Below are 19,702 nucleotides of genomic sequence, written 5' to 3' on the forward strand. Positions count from 1 at the left end.
TCCTTACCTGTCCGACCGGTTGGAGCAGCTCAGCCCCGGCCCTTCCTCATGGAGCGGCTGCTGAGTGTCTGCACAGGAATGTAACAAAGCCCGGCAGAGCCCATTCATCGCTGCAGCCCACCCTGCAGATGGGGTTACCTGCTGGGGAACAGCAGGTGAAGGTGGGCACTGCCCCTGATAGTACAGTTCTATACACAAGCACCCATTCAGGGCACTTGGAGTCTGGTCCATTACATTAGGTTTGCTTTTGACATTGACCAAACAAACGTGTCCTCTGATGATTTTTTATTATTTTTAGGCTGGTAGTTGAGAAGGTCCCTCGTTCACACGACCGTATGTCTTTTTCAGTGTTTTGTGGGCCTTTTTTTTCCCAGATCCGTTTTTCCGGGGGGTGTTTCAGTAGTGTTTCCGGTTCCGTTCCGATTCTCCGTTGCATTTTTCTGTATGGCATATACAGTATATAGTAATTACATAGAAAATATTGGGCTGGGCATAACATTTTCAATAGATGGTTCCGCAAAAACAGAACGGATACAGAAGACATACTGAGTACATTCCGTATGTATTCCGTTTTTTGTTTTTTTTGCGGACCCATTGACTTGAGTGGAGCCACGGAACATGATTTGCGGGCAATAATAGGAAATGTTCTATCTTGAAACGGAAAAGGAATGCATACCGGGTACATTCCGTTTTTTTTGCTGAACCATTGAAATGAATGGTTCCGTATATGGACCGTATACAGAACACAAAAAACAGCCCTTATACGGAACGCAAAAAACGTTTGTGTGAACGAGCCCCAATTATCATCATTTCACAGATCACAGTAAATAATGACAATGGGGGACATTTATTAATAGTGTCATAATTTACAACAAAAAAATGGTAACATTACAAATCAAAAGTGGTGATTTCTTTTACCTCATATATCAAAAGGCGCAGGCCACTTTTAAAATGTGACTTTTTAAAATATAAACTTGATTTTCCCACCTATTTGTCTCAATTTGCGACATTTTAACGCCAATAGCACTAAAATGGGACTTAAAGGGATTGTCCGGGTTCAGAGCTGAACCCGGACATACCCCTATTTTCACCCAGGCAGCCCCCCTGAGGCTAGCATCGGAGTATCTCATGCTCCGATGCGCACCCTTGCCCTGCGCTAAATCGCGCAGGGCAAGCAATCTTTTATTTACAATAACACACTGCCGGGCGGAAGCTTCCGCCCGGCCGTGTGTTCGGTGAGGTCACTGGCTCTGATGGGCGGGCTTTAGCGCTGCCCTAGCCGTTTTACTGGCTAGGGCAGGGCTAAATCCCGCCCATCAGTGCCAGTGATGTCACCGGGCTTCCTGGCAGCCGCATGGAGAGCCCCGATACGTCACCGGATCTCCAAAAAATGCCTTTGTCCTGCGCGATTTAGCACAGGGCAAAGGAGAGCATCGGAGCATGAACTGCTCCGGAGCTCCTGTCAGGGGGGCTGCCGGGGTGAAAATGGAGGTATGTCCGGGTTCAGCTCTGAACCCGGACAACCCCTTTAATTTAAAACTGAAAAGCGCCATTTCATCCAACCCCTGCCAGACCGCACTTGCGACTTTTGAAGCATATTTGCCACATTTTCTGTGGTAAATTGCGACTTTTGTCTCAGACTCTGGACATTTTTGTTGGGGCTTATGCACACGATCGTATTTTCTTTCCGTGTCCGTTTCATTTTTTTTGCGGACCGTATGCGGAACTCTTCATTTCAATGGGTCTGCAAAAAAAAAAAAAGAAGGAAGATACTCCGTGTGCATGCCGTTTCCGTATGTCTGTATCACAAAAAAATAGAACGTGTCCTATTATTGTCCGCATTACAGACAAGGATAGGACTGTTCTATTAGGGGCCAGCTGTTCCTTTCCGCAAAATACTGGATGCACGCGAACATCATCCGTATTTTTTTACGGATCTGTCTTTTGCGGAAACACAAAACACATACAGTCGTGTGCATGAGCCCTTATTTTGTTTTTGTTAAATGTCAATTTTCTGACAAAACCTTGTTGTTTGGCTCATTTCTATTAGATAAAAATGAACGCATCCTGTTTTAACACTTACCTGCCACTTGTTCCCACGATGAGTTGGTTTTTCTTTTCATAAAAGCGACTTTCTGATAAAAGGTTGCATTTTTCTGCCATAAATGCGATTTTTTTACACAAAACGCCACCACATAAGCTGGCTTAATTGTACTCAACAATTTGAGCCATTTCTACTGATAAGAGGATGATAAATGAGGCGTAATATGCGCCAATTTGATAGCCCCGCCCACTTTGACATTTATAACCCATTTCTGGCGTGATGCTTTTTTTTATGGTGAAAATTCTGAAGAAAACTGTTGATATATTTGGTGCAAATCCAAACGCCATTCTTTTTGGCGCATTTTACGCCATTGTTCTGGCGCAACATGCTTACCGTAGTAAATGTCCCCCAATGAGTTTATATCACTATACGGAGCTATAGACATGTATTACAATCTTTACCATTTATTATTATTTTCAAATTTGTCCATAAAAATATTTGCTGTGATTTTTGGATAAATGTGCAGAAAAAAGAAAATTTCAGGTTGGCAGTGCTGCTGTGGAGGCGTTCAGCTTATCCGTCGGGCATTCCGTACACATACGGTGAAGGGAGAATAAATGCTGTGTGATCATAGTCTTAGGCTACCTGCACACACTGCGGATTACGCACGTTGTTTTTCCATGCAGGAAAAACCGCAGCGTAATACAGCACCAGCAAAGTGTATGAGTGTATTAGTCAAATCTCATATACATTTAGCTTTTTCGTTCAGTGTGGAAATCCACAGCATGTGTATTCTTTGTGCGGTTATTTTGTGTGGATTTCACCCTTTTCAATGCAAGGGTGAGATCTGTAGTAAAATCGCATCGAATCCACACCACAAGGCCTCATGCACACGACCGTTGTGTGTTTTGCGGTCCGCAAATTGCACATACGCAAAACACGGATGGTGTCCGTGTGCGTTCTGCAATTTGCGGAACGGTGCGGACAGCCATTAATATAACTGCCTAAACGGACAAGAATAGGACAGGTTATCATTTTTTTTGCGGACCACGGAACGGAGCAACGGATGCGGAAAGCACACGGAGTGCTGTCCGCATCTTTTGCAGCCCCATTGAAGTGAATGGGTCTGCATCCAAGCCACAAATACTGCGTCTCGGTTGCGGACCAAAACAACGGTCATGTGGATGAGGCCTAAACCGCAAGTAACACATGCGTTTTTTTGTGCAGAAACACATAGAAATCTGCCCAGAAATTCCTACAGAATTTCTGCTAAACAACCCGCAGCAGTGTGCAGGAAACCTAAAGCTTCTATAGTCTTCTTCTCAGGCAGCGGGATGTTATTCTTCCATTTTGAATTATTCGGAATATGTCCTTCAACCAGCGAGACAGCTAGATAGATAGAGAGTGTCTGGAACAACAGATAAATGTGGCACGTTAGGCAACAAGAGGGCTACATGGATAGATGTATAAGTGATAGATGGAGGTGGGGCGGCTGGAGAGATGGAGGCCTCATGAACTATTTTCAAGTTGTCATCAAGTCAATTATATAGAATTTAGTTTTTTCCCTGCCTATTAAGCTATAGTGTGAGAATGTACAATTACTTTCAGTTGCGATCACAACATAACTCAATCAGCCGATAGCACATTTACAATCTATGAGGATCATATGATGTGATAGATACATAGATAGATAGATAGATAGATAGATAGAGTAGGGATCTGCCCCAATGGTAGCCTTCAGATAATAACGCAGCAGCAGACGTTTAGCGATGAAAGCAAAGCAACGATTGTCTTTTATTCTTGACAAAACAACAAAGCAGTAATCGGCAGTGATCGGCTTGCTCCAGCCGGCCTCAAAGAAACAATAAAGTCCCATATCTATAGCACAATACAGGTATGGTTTTGCACAGTACCTTAACCCCACGGGGTGTATGTGGACTTCACTTTGTCCTCAGTCTTTTAGGCACTGCAACTCCAGCTCAGCACTCCACAGAGCGCCACTGTCAGAGAGAGGTAATCATCCCAACCTGACACTGCTGGCTGTTTTTTTTTGTAGGCCAGTCAAAACCTGGCCTGGAACGTGGGGAATAGTCACCCACCCAGCACTATGACTACTCCCAGTAAGAGCCGTCCCGGATCAGCTATTCACAGCTATACTAAATAAACGAAATGTCAACCACCTACTGCCGCTGACACATGAAATACTGGCTCTTACTTCACCAAGGCCAGGAACCTCGGTGACACATACAGTGGGGGAAATAATTATTTGACCCCTCACTGATTTTGTAAGTTTGTCCAATGACAAAGAAATGAAAAGTCTCAGAACAGTATCATTTCAATGGTAGGTTTATTGTAACAGTGGCAGATAGCACATCAAAAGGAAAATCGAAAAAATAACTTTAAATAAAAGATAGCAACTGATTTGCATTTCATTGAGTGAAATAAGTATTTGAACCCCTACCAACCATTAAGAGTTCTGGCTCCCACAGAGTGGTTAGACACTTCTACTCAATTAGTCACCCTCATTAAGGACACCTGTCTTAACTAGTCACCTGTATAAAAGACACCTGTCCACAGAATCAATCAATCAAGCAGACTCCAAACTCTCCAACATGGGAAAGACCAAAGAGCTGTCCAAGGATGTCAGAGACAAAATTGTAGACCTGCACAAGGCTGGAATGGGCTACAAAACCATTAGCAAGAAGCTGGGAGAGAAGGTGACAACTGTTGGTGCGATTGTTCGAAAATGGAAGGAGCACAAAATGAACATCAATCGACCTCGCTCTGGGGCTCCACGCAAGATCTCACCTCGTGGGGTGTCAATGGTTCTGAGAAAGGTGAAAAAGCATCCTAGAACTACACGGGAGGAGTTAGTTAATGACCTCAAATTAGCAGGGACCACAGTCACCAAGAAAACCATTGGAAACACATTACACCGCAATGGATTAAAATCCTGCAGGGCTCGCAAGGTCCCCCTGCTCAGGAAGGCACATGTGCAGGCCCGTCTGAAGTTTGCCAATGAACACCTGAATGATTCAGAGAGTGACTGGGAGAAGGTTATGATTCAGAGAGTGACTGGGAGAAGGTGCTGTGGTCTGATAAGACCAAAATAGAGCTCTTTGGCATTAACTCAACTCGCTGTGTTTGGAGGAAGAAAAATGCTGCCTATGACCCCCAAAACACCGTCCCCACCGTCAAGCATGGGGGTGGAAACATTTTGCTTTGGGGGTGTTTTTCTGCTAAGGGCACAGGACAACTTATTCGCATAAACGGGAAAATGGACGGAGCCATGTATCGTGAAATCCTGAGCGACAACCTCCTTCCCTCTGCCAGGAAACTGAAAATGGGTCGTGGATGGGTGTTCCAGCACGACAATGACCCAAAACATACAGCAAAGGCAACAAAGGAGTGGCTCAAGAAGAAGCACATTAAGGTCATGGAGTGGCCTAGTCAGTCTCCGGACCTTAATCCAATCGAAAACCTATGGAGGGAGCTCAAGCTCAGAGTTGCACAGAGACAGCCTCGAAACCTTAGGGATTTAGAGATGATCTGCAAAGAGGAGTGGACCAACATTCCTCCTAAAATGTGCGCAAACTTGGTCATCAATTACAAGAAACGTTTGACCTCTGTGCTTGCAAACAAGGGTTTTTCCACCAAGTATTAAGTCTTTTTTTGTTAGAGGGTTCAAATACTTATTTCACTCAATGAAATGCAAATCAGTTGCTATCTTTTATTTAAAGTTATTTTTTCGATTTTCCTTTTGATGTGCTATCTGCCACTGTTACAATAAACCTACCATTGAAATGATACTGTTCTGAGACTTTTCATTTCTTTGTCATTGGACAAACTTACAAAATCAGTGAGGGGTCAAATAATTATTTCCCCCACTGTATCTACCATCAACGATGGTCCCTTGTGCCTTCCTACATTAGATAAATAGGAGACATAGATAGATAATAGATATGAGATAGATGATAGATAGATACAGTTGAAACCAGAAGTTTACATACACTATATAAAAAGACACATATGCATGTTTTTTCTCAATATCTGACATGAAATCAGAATAAACCTTTCCTGTTTTTTTGTCAATTGGGATTACCATAATAATTATTATTTGCCAAATGCCAGAATAATGAGAGAGAATGTTTTAAGGCATTTTTATTACTTTCTGCAAAGTCAAAAGTTTACATACATTTCATTAATATTTGGTACCATTGCCCTAAAACTGTATGACTTGGGTCAAACGTTTTGGATATCCTTCCATAAGCTTCTCACAATAGTTGGTCGGAATTTGGGCCCATTCCTCCTGACAAAATTGGTGTAACTGAGCCATGTTTGTTGGTCGCCTTGCTCACATCTGCCTTTTCAGCTTTGCCCATAAATTTTCAATAGGATTGAGATCAGGGCTTTGTGATGGCCACTCCAAAACATTGACTTTGTTATCCTTAAGCCACTTTGTAACCAGTTTGGCAGTATGCTTCGGGTCATTGTCCGTTTGGAAGACCCATTTTTTCCCAAGCTTTAACTTCCTGGCTGATGTCTTGAGATGTTGCTTCAGTATTTCTACATAATCTTCTTTCCTCATGATGCCATCTATTTTGTGACGTGCACCAGTCCCTCCTGCAGCAAAACAACCCCACAACATGATGCTGCCACCCCCATGTTTCACAGTTGGGATGGTGTTCTTAGGCTTCCAAGCTTCTCCCTTTTTCCTCCAAAACGTAACGATGGTCATTATGGCCAAAAAGTTAAATTTTAGTTTCATCAGACCACAGGACATGTCTTCAAAAATGTAGGTCTTTCTTCCGGTGTGCATTTGCAAACATTAATCTAGCTTTTTTATGTTTCTTTTGGAGTAATGACTTCTTCCTGGCAGAGTGACCTCTCAGCCCATGTTTCACTGTGGATATTGACACAATCTTACCAACTTCCGCCATCATCTTCATAAGGTCTTTTGCTTTTGTTCTTGGGTTGATATGCACTTGTCGGACCAAAGCACGTTCATCTCTGGGACACAGAACCCGTCTCCTTCATGAGCGGTATGATGGCTGGACATTTCCATCTTGTTTGTACTTGTGTCTAATTGTTTGTACGGATGAATGAGGCACCTTCAGGTATCTTGAAATTGCATCCAAGGTTGAGCCAGACTTGTGCAAGTCCACAATTCTCTTCCTGATATGTTGGTTGACTTCCTTAGACTTTCCCATGATGCTACACAAAGAAGCAGTGTGTTTCAGGTGTGCATTTAAATACATCCACAGGTGTGTCTCATTAACTCAGATGTTGCCAACAAACCAAGCAGAAGCTTCCAAACACATGACATCATCATATGGGCAGTGCAGAATTGTTTAACGGCATAGTAATCTTAGTGTATGTATACTTTTGACATTGCAGAAAGTAATAAAAATGCCTTAAAACATTCTCTCTCTCATTATTCTGGCATTTGGCAAATAATAATAATTATGGTAATCCTAATTGGCCATAAACAGGAAAGGTTTATTCTGATTTCATGTCAGATATAGAGAAAAACATACATATGTGTATTTTTATATACAGTACAGACCAAAAGTTTGGACACACCTTCTCATTCAAAGAGTTTTCTTTATTTTCATGACTATGAAGGCATCAAAACTATGAATTAACACATGTGGAATTATATACATAACAAACAAGTGTGAAACAACTGAAAATATGTCATATTCTAGGTTCTTCAAAGTAGCCACCTTTTGCTTTGATTACTGCTTTGCACACTCTTGGCATTCTCTTGATGAGCTTCAAGAGGTAGTCCCCTGAAATGGTCTTCCAACAGTCTTGAAGGAGTTCCCAGAGATGCTTAGCACTTGTTGGCCCTTTTGCCTTCACTCTGTGGTCCAGCTCACCCCAAACCATCTCGATTGGGTTCAGGTCCGGTGACTGTGGAGGCCAGGTCATCTGGCGCAGCACCCCATCACTCTCCTTCATGGTCAAATAGCCCTTACTTTCAAAGTTTTCCCAATTTTTCGGCTGACTGACTGACCTTCATTTCTTAAAGTAATGATGGCCACTCGTTTTTCTTTACTTAGCTGCTTTTTTTCTTGCCATAATACAAATTCTAACAGTCTATTCAGTAGGACTATCAGCTGTGTATCCACCTGACTTCTCCTCAACGCCACTGATGGTCCCAACCCCATTTATAAGGCAAGAAATCCCACTTATTAAACCTGACAGGGCACACCTGTGAAGTGAAAACCATTTCAGGGGACTACCTCTTGAAGCTCATCAAGAGAATGCCAAGAGTGTGCAAAGCAGTAATCAAAGCAAAAGGTGGCTACTTTTAAGAACCTAGAATATGACATATTTTCAGTTGTTTCACACTTGTTTGTTATGTATATAATTCCACATGTGTTAATTCATAGTTTTGATGCCTTCAGTGTGAATCTACAATTTTCATAGTCATGAAAATAAAGAAAACTCTTTGAATGAGAAAGTGTGTCCAAACTTTTGGTCTGTACTGTACTGTATGTAAACTTTTTGTTTCAACTGTAGCTAGACAGATATTAGATAGATAGATAGAATGATTATTAGATACGAGATAGATAGATAGATAGATAGAAGGATTAATAGATATGAGATACATAGTTAATACAGTTGAAAAAATACATAAGTCCATCAAGTTCAACCAAGGGATCTGTGGGGACGTGAATCCCAGAAGGAAGTGAGACTTCTACACATTTTCATAAGCAGATGGATAGATATAGAGATGGATAAATAGATAGATAGACATTAGATAGATTATAGATAGATAGATAGATAGATAGATAGATGATATAAACCTTTTGAAAGTTCCTATTAGATGATGAAGTATATTGTGTTTTAATAAGCAAAAGGTCTAGCAGGCACTCTCTATATGGAATATAGCTGGACACTGAGGTATATGTTAAATATACTAGTTTATTACAAATAAATGGATGATGTACATATATTCATATATCTTAAGGCATATAATTATGCTATATGGTACTGATTGGGCGCCCAATATAAAATGACATAAAAATTACATAAAATGCAATATAAATACAATAATGAAAAATTAAAATAAATAATTGGAAAATAAAATAAATCTCCCAAAATGTCTCGCTGGTGTTGCGCAGTCCTGTGGTTGTAAAGTATAGCAATAGATTTGTATTTGTGCCACTATGGGCAAATAAACATGGGTTGATGTTAATGGCATGCTGCCTGTATTGTAGTTAACAGGCTTTGTTTGCGTTGTGCCTGGGCTGCAAATACTAGACTTGTACTAGTGTTCTTAGTCCACTCTATGTTATGGGATAAAAGTCCAGATTAAGAACGCTGGTATAAGGGAACAATGTATGGTCTATTTGACAATGTCTCCAGAACTTCAGTATAGACCTTGTACCTTATTTGTGATACAGCATATCATATGGATACAGGCTAATTTGTGGAGATAATAGAGCTCCAAGGCCTCGGTGCGGCATCTTGCACTGTCAGTAGCCTGGAGTGCACTTACCCTACCAGTGTGGGCTGAGGTATGCAGTCCGTCCGTATGGCAGCTGTAGTCTTCGGCTCTTAGCGTCCCACGTGGATACCTGATTTCTCGAGTAGCTAGGTCAGTGTGACGAGGTTCGCGTCAGGGGTCACGTGATCGGACTCGGATTTGCCGGCTGCTCTTTGAATCGGGTTGCCTGTAGGAGCGCTCGTATGAGTAATTCGATCTAATTCGATCTTTGTATGTAAGGTTACTTTCACACTAGCGTTCGGGGTTCCGCTTGTGGGTTCCGTTTGAAGGCTCTCACAAGTGGCCCCGAACGCATCCGTACAGCCCCAATGCATTCTGAGTGGATGCGGATCCGCTCAGAATGCCTCAGTCTGGCTCCGCTTGGCCTCCGTTCTGCTCAGCAGGCGGACACCCGAACGCAGCTTGCAGCGTTCGGGTGTCCGCCTGGCCGTGCGGAGGCAAACGGATCCGTCCAGACTTACAATGTAAGTCAATGGGGCCGGATCCGTTTGAAGTTGACACAGTATGGTGCAATTTCAAACAGATCCGTCCCCCATTGACTTTAAATGCAAAGTCTGGACGGATCCGTCTGACCAACTTTCACACTTAGATTTTTTTTCTGAAATATAATGCAGACGGATCCGTTCTGAACGGATACCAACGTTTGCATTATAGGAGCGGATCCGTCTGTGCAGACACCAGACGGATCCGCTCCGAACGCAAGTGTGAAAGTAGCCTAAGTCTTAAGACTTTCCAGTATCCTCCACGTCTCCATACGCGTTTCGGGACAACGCACGGTCCCTTCATCAGTGAGTGTTTTAGGTTTTATACTCTATGTATCACTCCCGGTGAAGTTTCAGGCAGCTGATATAATACTTCACTCCGGTACCACAACCATTATTATGTGGCACAGGGGTTTCCAAGCACTTTATAATTTGAATGGTTTGAGGGTATTTTAAGCTATTGTTGAAGTATCTCTCTGTGAGGGAAAGATACCATTTAGTGATACTCCACCCTTCCCACTATAGCAGGAACAAAGGGGCATTTACTGAATCCTCTTGTTTTAGTGTATTGTGTTACCATAAGGAGTCAATGATTGATCTGCACAATAATTGCCCAGTATATGGAAAGTAATGGGATTCATTTCTCATCATACAAACAATCTGGACTCTCATCTTTAATCTATGTACATGCAAAGATATATTCTACAAGAGGATGCAATCTCCCATTCTGGCAAAAGATCATTATGAGTAACAACTTTAGCTATAAAATCGGAATAAGAATGATTTTTTTCAGCAGCGCTGATAGTTGAACAGATTTCTATATTGTGCATGTCCATCATTCTAAAGATCAGTGGGGTTCTCAGCTCTCAGACCTCCACCTATCAAAACATGTCCCTGAAAGCACAGTGACCTTTTAAAGGAGATTATGGTGCAATGCATTGTGTGTGTGGAGCTGCATTCCTACAGTAAATAGACACATAGCCTTTTTGGACTGATGTACAGGCCCCGTCAGGTACCGCATGTGCAAAGATATTCTGACCAAGAATACCTCAGTATATTTGCAGTCTGATTATTATTGGGAAGCATTTCTCCAGACTCAAACCCTATTGAGCATCTGTGGGACATCCTCAAATGGAAGGTGGAGGAGCGCAAGGTCTCTAACATCTACCAGCTCCGTGATGTGGTCATGGAGGAGTGGAAGAGGATTCCAGTGGCAACCTGTGAAGCTCTAGTGAACTCCATGCCCAAGAGAGTTAAGGCAGTCCTGGAAAATAATGGTGGCCACACAAAATATTGACACTTTGGGCACAATTTGGCCCTTTTCACTTAGGGGTGTACTCACTTTTGGTGCCAGCGGTTTAGACATTAATGGCTGTGTGTTGAATTATTTTGAGGGCACACCAAATTTACACAAGCTGTACACTGACTATATATATACAATAGTGCCTGCGCTATCGCTATTAGGTTGTCTCTATGTGCACTGAGGCAGACAGAGCCGCTGCTGAGTACCTGATTGGATAACGGCTGCTCCGATCCAAAGTGGTATGTACAAGAATAAAAATGAACAAACTAATGTTCGGTACCAGCGCTGGGAATAGAATGGATATTAGTTTAGTTTTGGTAATTACCTTATTCCGGCAGGACCAGGGGTTTGATCGGATAAGGTATACACCGACTGTCCGGTGTGGAAACAAGATGAGGTGACTTTGCAGTGCTTCTTGCTTCTTTTCTTCTTGCTCAACCTCAGCTGAGGTTGAGCAAGAAGAAAAGAAGCAAGAAGCACTGCAAAGTCACCTCATCTTGTTTCCACACCGGACAGTCACTGTACACTGACTACTTTACATTGTATTAAAGTGGCATATCTTCAATGTTGTCCCATGAAAAGATAGAATAAAATATTTACAAAAATGTGAGGGGTGGACTCACTTTTGTGAGATACTGTACATGTGTATGGGGAAAGGGGTCAAGAAAAACAGCTATCGGTTGAATGAGCAGTTGGTCAACTACATCAATCTAAAGTATATAGCCAGCTTAAAGAGCATCTGTCAAGAGTTTAAGATATATAATCTGCATACCTGGTATAATTACTGCCACCCCACCTGCCCGTTCTGTTCTTTGAGTTCTTTTTTTATGATCCATACTGAGATATGTCCCCACAATCATCTCCAACAAAGTCCTGGTTGAGCATTATCTTGTGAGATCTAATATAATGACTTTGTTCTGAGCACCACCAGCAGTTAGATCAGAGGGACCTCATCGCTGGGAAATAAAGTCTTTATACTGATCTTGTGAGATATATTAGATCTCACAAGATCATGCTTTTATGGTATTCAAGGTGATTGGATGAATGAACATGAAGACTTCACCTCTGGAGAAAAGATGTGGTTGCCACCCTGTTGGGAAATCACAGTCTGTTTAGCATATATAGGGCACCACTGTGGACAGGGAACAAATTTCAGGATAAGAGGGTCGGGTCAGAAAAAAACCCTGAATGCTCAGGGAGCAATCGGGAATTATGCCAGGTACGCAGGTTACATTTCTAAAAGGGAACCTGCCACCATGTTCTGACATATAAAACCGAATGTACCATAATGCTTTGTTGCCCTGATAGTTCCCAGCGATCGATCCATAATCTTCTCAGGACTAACCTGTCCTATTTTATCGCCCTATCAACATTTGCCGCCTTTTATGCTAATTAACATAAAAGAGTCATATCTTACTTGTTTGACATGAGAAGAGTCAAGCACCTTAGTTCCGCCTAAGAAATGCCCCTATAGTTAAAGGGGTTCTGCACTTTGTTTAAACTGATGATTTATCCTGTGGATAGATCATCAGCTTCTGATCGGCGGGGGTCCGACACCAGGGACCCCCGCCGATCAGCTGTTTGAGAAGGCAGTGGCGCTCCAGCAGCGCCTTGGCTTTCTCACTGTTTACCGCAGGCCCAGTGACGTCACGACTAGTATTACTGGCCTGGGCGGGGCTAAGCTCCATTCAAGTGAACGGAGTTTAGCCCCGCCCAGGCCAGTTGATACTAGTCGTGACGTCACTGGGCCTGCGGTAAACAGTGAGAAGGCTGCGCCGCTACTGGAGCGCCGCTGTCTTCTCAAACAGCTGATCGGCGGGGGTCCCAGGTGTCGGACCCCCGCCGATCAGAAGCTGATGATCTATCCAGAGGAAAACAAACTGCAGAACCCCTTTAAGATCTCGCGCATGCGCAATATTCATTTCGGTCAGAGCTCCGTTGCGTAAGTATTGTGAAGCGGATATTTGAGAACATTCCAGCACGTAGTGGCGTGAGGGGGAGGGGACATGCACTAAACTATCTGACGAGACGAGATTACAAGCAGTGAGGGCAGAAATCGTCTGTCAATCAAAGTTTAGGGAGCGGGAAATAGGCTATGATGGTGTAAGGGAAAGGAATAATTTATGCAAATGAGCCTAACGGCGAAAAAGGTTTATAGGGCGATAAAATAGGAAAGGTTAGTCCTGAGAAGATTATGGATCGATCTCTAGGAACTATTTGGGTTACCAAGCATTAAAGAGGACCTTTCATCATAATCAAGTATGTAAACTGAATATACAGACGTGTAGAGCGGCGCCCAGGGATCCCCCTGCACTTACTATTATCCTCAGGCGCCGCTCCGTTCTCCGGTTATAGCCTCCGGTATAGTCATAGTTAGGCTCCACCCACTTGAGCCTGCCGGCGTCTCTTTCTCCTATGCTGTAGCGCTGGCCAATCGCAGCGCTCAGCTCATAGCCTGGCTAAGAGCTGAGCGCTGCGATTGGCCAGCGCTACAGCATAGGAGAAAGAGACGCCGCTCTACACGTCTGTATATTCAGTTTACATACTTGATTCTGATGAAAGGTCCTCTTTAAGGTACATTCGGTTTTATATGTCAGAACATGGTGACAGGTTCCCTTTAAGCTCATGACAGGTCCTCTTTAAGGTATTGTCTATGTTGGGTCAGTGTGCCCTAATAGATACCAGAAGAGGCAATAGATATGCAGTAGATTGCTTCTAAGGGAGAATACCTTTGTACATTCAAAATCTAATGGATCATTCTACAATTTTAAAAGTTTATGAGGGCTATATTATAGTTCGGTACATCTTAGAGGTTGCACAAGCCCTTTAGTTGAGTTTTAATCTTGATCCTATTGGTTGTAACTCTGGTTATGGCTCATGCATTTCTATTTAAAGGGACACTTCTATCAGAAAGGGGTCATCTTTTTAAAATCAATATTCAGAGAAAATATTTTTTAAAATTTTGGCTGTTTTTATTTTTCATTTTGGAAGTAGTATACCATTGAAAAATAACTACAAAATGTTGTCCTCCTTTACCAGTCAGCAGAGGGTGATAAATATTATATAGATAGGTACTCCATTGTCAGTTTACTGCTGCTGATAGTAATGCTCGTTATAATAGTAGACTTGAGGCAACAGTGTGACAACTCTATTATTCTCTTAAACAATAGGAGCATTGCACTTAGCAGTGTAATATGTGATGCTCTAATTAAGTCACTACATAGGGCTCTGTCTGGTCACAGTGATGGTCTGACTGACAGAGTTAAGTGAGACTGGTATTTGTGCTTAAAATCCAAAGAAAGTTAAAGAGGTATTCCCATCTGGGACATTGATGGCATATCACTAGGATATGCCATCAATGTCAAATAGGTGTGGGTCCCAGAGGCTCCTGTCTCCAGAATGGGGCCCCTGAAATCTGTGTCCGCCCTCCGTTCACCTCTGTGGGAGTTCAGAAAAGAGCTGAACGCTGGCTTGGCTGTTTCCGTCAGTCCCATGACAGTGAATGAAGAGGTGGCCATAGTTTCCACGGCATGTTCCATAGCAGTGAATGGAGAGCAGACCTCACACGCGCAGTGTCCTCTCCTTTATGACATTAATATCCCAGATGGGCATACCCCTTTAAAGAACCAGGACAGGAAGTAGAATACAGACTTCAAAAAATGATATCCAGACGTCACAAGGCCTAGGAGAAGATGGCGAGAAGGCCGCATCACTACTACGAGCGCCGCTGCCTTCTGAAACACCGATCAGATACTGATGACCTATCAATATAAAGTTCTCAGAAAACCTCTGTAAATGTGATGGACGTATTCCATATCTGTTATACCCTGCTGCTTGCGGTTGTCAGTGCAATGTTGTTCCTCAATATGTCAGAACCAGACAATTATGTAACTCGTTTTTCATGTAAAAATGTCAAACAATAAAGCAGTGTGCACCGTTTGGGTGGTGCCCACGTCATTGACTCTACAGTGGGTGTCATAATATGGAAGCTGTTCTGCTTTCAGCAGATGCTTTTTGAGCCTGTAATGGCAGACACTAGCAGGGACAGAGCTTTATGAGCAGCAGATATATTGATATAAAGATACAGGACTGTGAGAGTCTTTGTATTATACTCTTATCATTTTATAGGGCCAGTGCTTGCCAGCTGTAATGTTTGCATTGAATAATTGCTTCTTGCATGGAAGAGAAGAACATTTAGTCCAATGCTTCATGGCTTGATGTCCCACAGACAGCCGCACAGCAGGTCAAGCTGTTTCCAGAAGACATAGTTGTCTTCATGTTAATTCAGACACAAGAGGTGAGGTTTATAATTAGTAGGAGTCAACAGAAATTCCACCAAATGTATCAAAATGCTACATGTGTCATATATTTGCTAGGTATCAGACAAAGTATATTTCTCCAGATGCACCTTACGTTAAACACATTTCTCCATTCTTATGCCACCTTATGGCTGAATAAAATAGAATTTTTCACCAAACAATAACACATATTTAATACATTTGGTCCATTTGATAACCTCTCTTAGCACCAACATTTTCTTTTCTTTTTTTTTTAAACTGTTTACGTACATGTAAAATGTCCCAAAAACTTGGAGCACGCCATGCAGTCCACTATTATAGCACAATTTTCAGTCAAGGGGTTGTCCATGACTAGAAAAAGATGGCTCCTATATTCCAAAAATAGCACCACACCCGTCCACAGGTTGTGTGTGGTATTGCAGCTCATTCCTATTTACTTAAATGGAGCTGAGCTGCAATACCAGGCACAACCCATGGATAGGTGTGGGGCAGTTTTTGGAATAAAGTGTTAGGGGCGGTGCTGGAGGTGAGGCAGAGAAAGGAGAAGTGCATCATGGGTTTGGTTGGATGCATCAACAGGAAGTGCTACATACAAGATGGAAACAAACCAGAAGGATTAGTTTACATGGTGAAAACAGGTCAGGAGAGTACAAGTTTAAAAAACAAACAAAAAGAGGATAGAGGAGAATAGAGGAGGTGTACATAAGGCAAGCAACTGCATGAGTGGATCTTTTAAATACCATAATAATTCTGGAAAACCCCTTCTTTATCACATGGAAGTCACAGTCATGTGCAGTCAGTATTAGATTTGCATTGTACCTCTCCTATTTGTAGGTGTACATGTATGCTAAAGGGGTTATCCGATTTGATGACCTCTTCTCAGGATAGGTCATCAATATCAGATCAATGGGGGTCCACCGATCAGCTGCTTTGTGAGCGCCGCCATCATCGTACATCGGTCACATGGCCTAGTTTCAGCTCAGCCTTGTTGGTGAATAGGGCTAAGCAGTAATACTATACAATATAATATATATAAGTAATACTATACAATATAAGCAGTACACTATGCAATATGTACATAGTATACTATAGTATTCTATGTAAAGCACTGTGCTGCTGGGAGAGAGGCGGCTCCCTGGAACAGCTGATCGTCGGGGGTGCCAGGACTCGTACCCCTGCTGATGTTATAATGAGGACCTATCCTGAGGATAGTTCATCATTATCTGTTACTGGGTAATCCTTTTAGGGCTCATTCACATGTTCCTAGCTATTTTTGTGGTCCGCAAATTGCAGATCCGCAAAACACGGATTTTGCAGAACGGAACATATGGCCCCTAATAGAACAGTCCTCTCCTTGTCCGTAATGCGGACACGAATAGGACATGTTCTATATTTTTTTTCCGCATCTTTTGCAACCCCATTGAAGTGAATGGGTTCGCATCCAGCCCGCAAAAATGCGGATCGGATGCGGACTCAAACCACGGTCGTTTGCACGAGCACCGATCACACATGATGAATCCGTTGTGGATTTTTCCTGAGGATTGTTGTGGATTTCGTTGCAGAAGTGCTGTGGGTTTTACCCCCTGGATTTTTTTAAAAGCTATTCCTAACCTTGCCTAACAACTTTATCTACTGGCAAGTTGTAGTCGAAAAAAGTTCTCTCTATTATATATCCCTGAAACTTGGCAGGAACAAAGAACAGAAGAAATGGCTTTCAAGGTGTTGAGGTACTACAAGTCACAGCATGTTGGTGCTTGCCTCTTTCCAGAAGCTGGAGAGCCACATGTTTTCTAAGCCTGGCGCTTGCCACATACACCCTTGTCGTCTCTCTCTCAGGCATACCTCTATCTCCTGAACATGCCTCCAGCATTGGGAGGCAACCGCTTTCTAACCTGACACCTCACCTGCATGATCATGAAATGTGAGCAGTCACAGACATCCAGAGGCCCAGCAAGCACGCCGAGCCAATAGCGCTTGTCTCTCAAGGGTGACCTTTGGAAGCTGAGCACTTAACGGATCGTTCCTTCTCCCCTTAGAAAACACGACTGATTTTCTGGTGATAGTGAAGACGTTACACAATGCAGCCATTCTTCCACGACCTGCAGTGTGCGCATATGACCTACATCTCCCAGTAAATGGCAAAGCCTATTTTACTTGCGTATTCAAAAGCTTACAGACATGTCCAATATATCCCTTTTTTGGTGCACTCAAGCATATTTCATGTCGTATTCCACAGATGAAGCTAATATTAATCAATCCACCTATTCACACGACTCTATTTTTATCTTGTGGCCCTATACAGTATACGTTCTCCACATCAGATTCAGTGTAGCCTGCTTCCTCCGATTTTCATCCATATTTATGTATTTGGTTTTTTGGGGTGAAGTACCGGCTCTTTTTAAAGGGGTTGTCTCATCACATGAAGTGACATTTATGATGTGTACCAACCTAATACAAGTAACTTACCAATATGCTTAATGTTACAATAATGCTGCCTGATCTTTCTTCTCATAATTTTCCTTGTCTTTATACACTGCTCGTCTCTAGGGGTTACAGTCACCACTGGAATATACCAGTGATGGCTGCGGTTGCGCTCTGAAAAGAAATAATGCCGGCCTTTCTGGTGGCCGGGATCGCGGGAGCGAGCGCGCATAGTCTGCCATGCCTGCACATTAGCTCCTGTCCCCGTATGTGCTATGAATCTCTCAGTGCGGGAGCGTGCACGCTCAGGCACATAGGGACTTACAGCTCCTCAGCGCTGCTGGCCTGTCGTGCCAGTCATGTTCGCAGGCACCCCCCCAGAACACCACAAGTCCGGACCTGCCGTTCTGAAGAAACAAAGTGAGACAACCCCTTTAGGGTCCATTCAGACGTCCACAACTGTTTTGCGGTCCGCAAATTGCGGATCCGCAAAAAACACGGACGCCGGCCATGTGCGTTCCGCATTTTGCAGACTGCACATGGCCGGCACTATTATAGAAATGCCTTTTCTTGTCCGCGGCTGCCGCGGAACGGAAGTGCGCATTGCGGACAGCACACTGTGTGCTGTCCGCATCTTTTGCGGCCCTATTGAAAATGAATGGGTCCGCATCCGTTCCGCAATTGCGGGCATGTGAATGGACCCTTAAGGAGACCAGCTGTGTATGGAGACTTAGGGCTGATCCACACGACCAGGCTCGGAAAAGGAAACGCGGTCCGTGTGTCAGCTGCATCTCCCGGAGCAACTAAGGCTCGACCCGAACTGACTGCATCATAGTGTTTTATGATACGGTCAGTTCCTGTCTGATTGCAGGTCTGTTCTACCGCGCTCGCATCATCATTTGAGCACAGTACAATAAACCTGCAGTCAGCAGGGGTGCAACTGGAAACTTAAAGTGGCCCTGGTAAAAAAAAAAAACTAAAAGGGGCCTCATGTTGCAGCTGGGTTCAAATTAATAGAAAGCAGCCAACAAAAGTAGGTGGAGCCAACACAAGAAGGCAGGGGCAGCAATACCATTTTGTGGAACAATATACCACCCCATTAGAGCCAAATACCACAGTGCAGCAGACTATACTAGAAGAACCAAATACTATAGTGCACCACAAAATATCTCCCAGAAGATGCCCCACTGTCACCACATTCTTCCATCCTACACCAGTTGCCTCAGGATGGCACCTGTAGCAGCCAGCTAGGTACATAGGTACCTGATGCTCCCAGCTCTTGGAGCACCTGATCATTACTTACTTGGCTGGAGGCCATGAAGAAGGCTCAGACATCCCCCCTGGACTATGGCCAACCGAGAAGTTTCCCTGTAGGGTCTATGGCCAGTCCACCCCTGGCAATCAGATAGGAACTGACTGTATCGTAATTCTTTATTAGGTTAGGGAAGCCTCAGACAACACGTGGACCGTGTTTCCCAAACTGAGCACAGTCATGTGAATCAGCCCTTAGTGGCAATGCTTCGTGGGAAAATGATATGCAAAGAGGTATCCCCCAGGGAAAGAGAACCTTCTCACTAGCAGCACCTAAGTGGGGGTTCTTATCCCTAGGAGATACCTCTTTTCAAACTCAATGCT

The sequence above is a fragment of the Bufo bufo genome, chromosome 4 (genome assembly GCF_905171765.1).
Source record: "Bufo bufo chromosome 4, aBufBuf1.1, whole genome shotgun sequence".
In the NCBI taxonomy this organism is placed as follows: domain Eukaryota; kingdom Metazoa; phylum Chordata; class Amphibia; order Anura; family Bufonidae; genus Bufo; species Bufo bufo.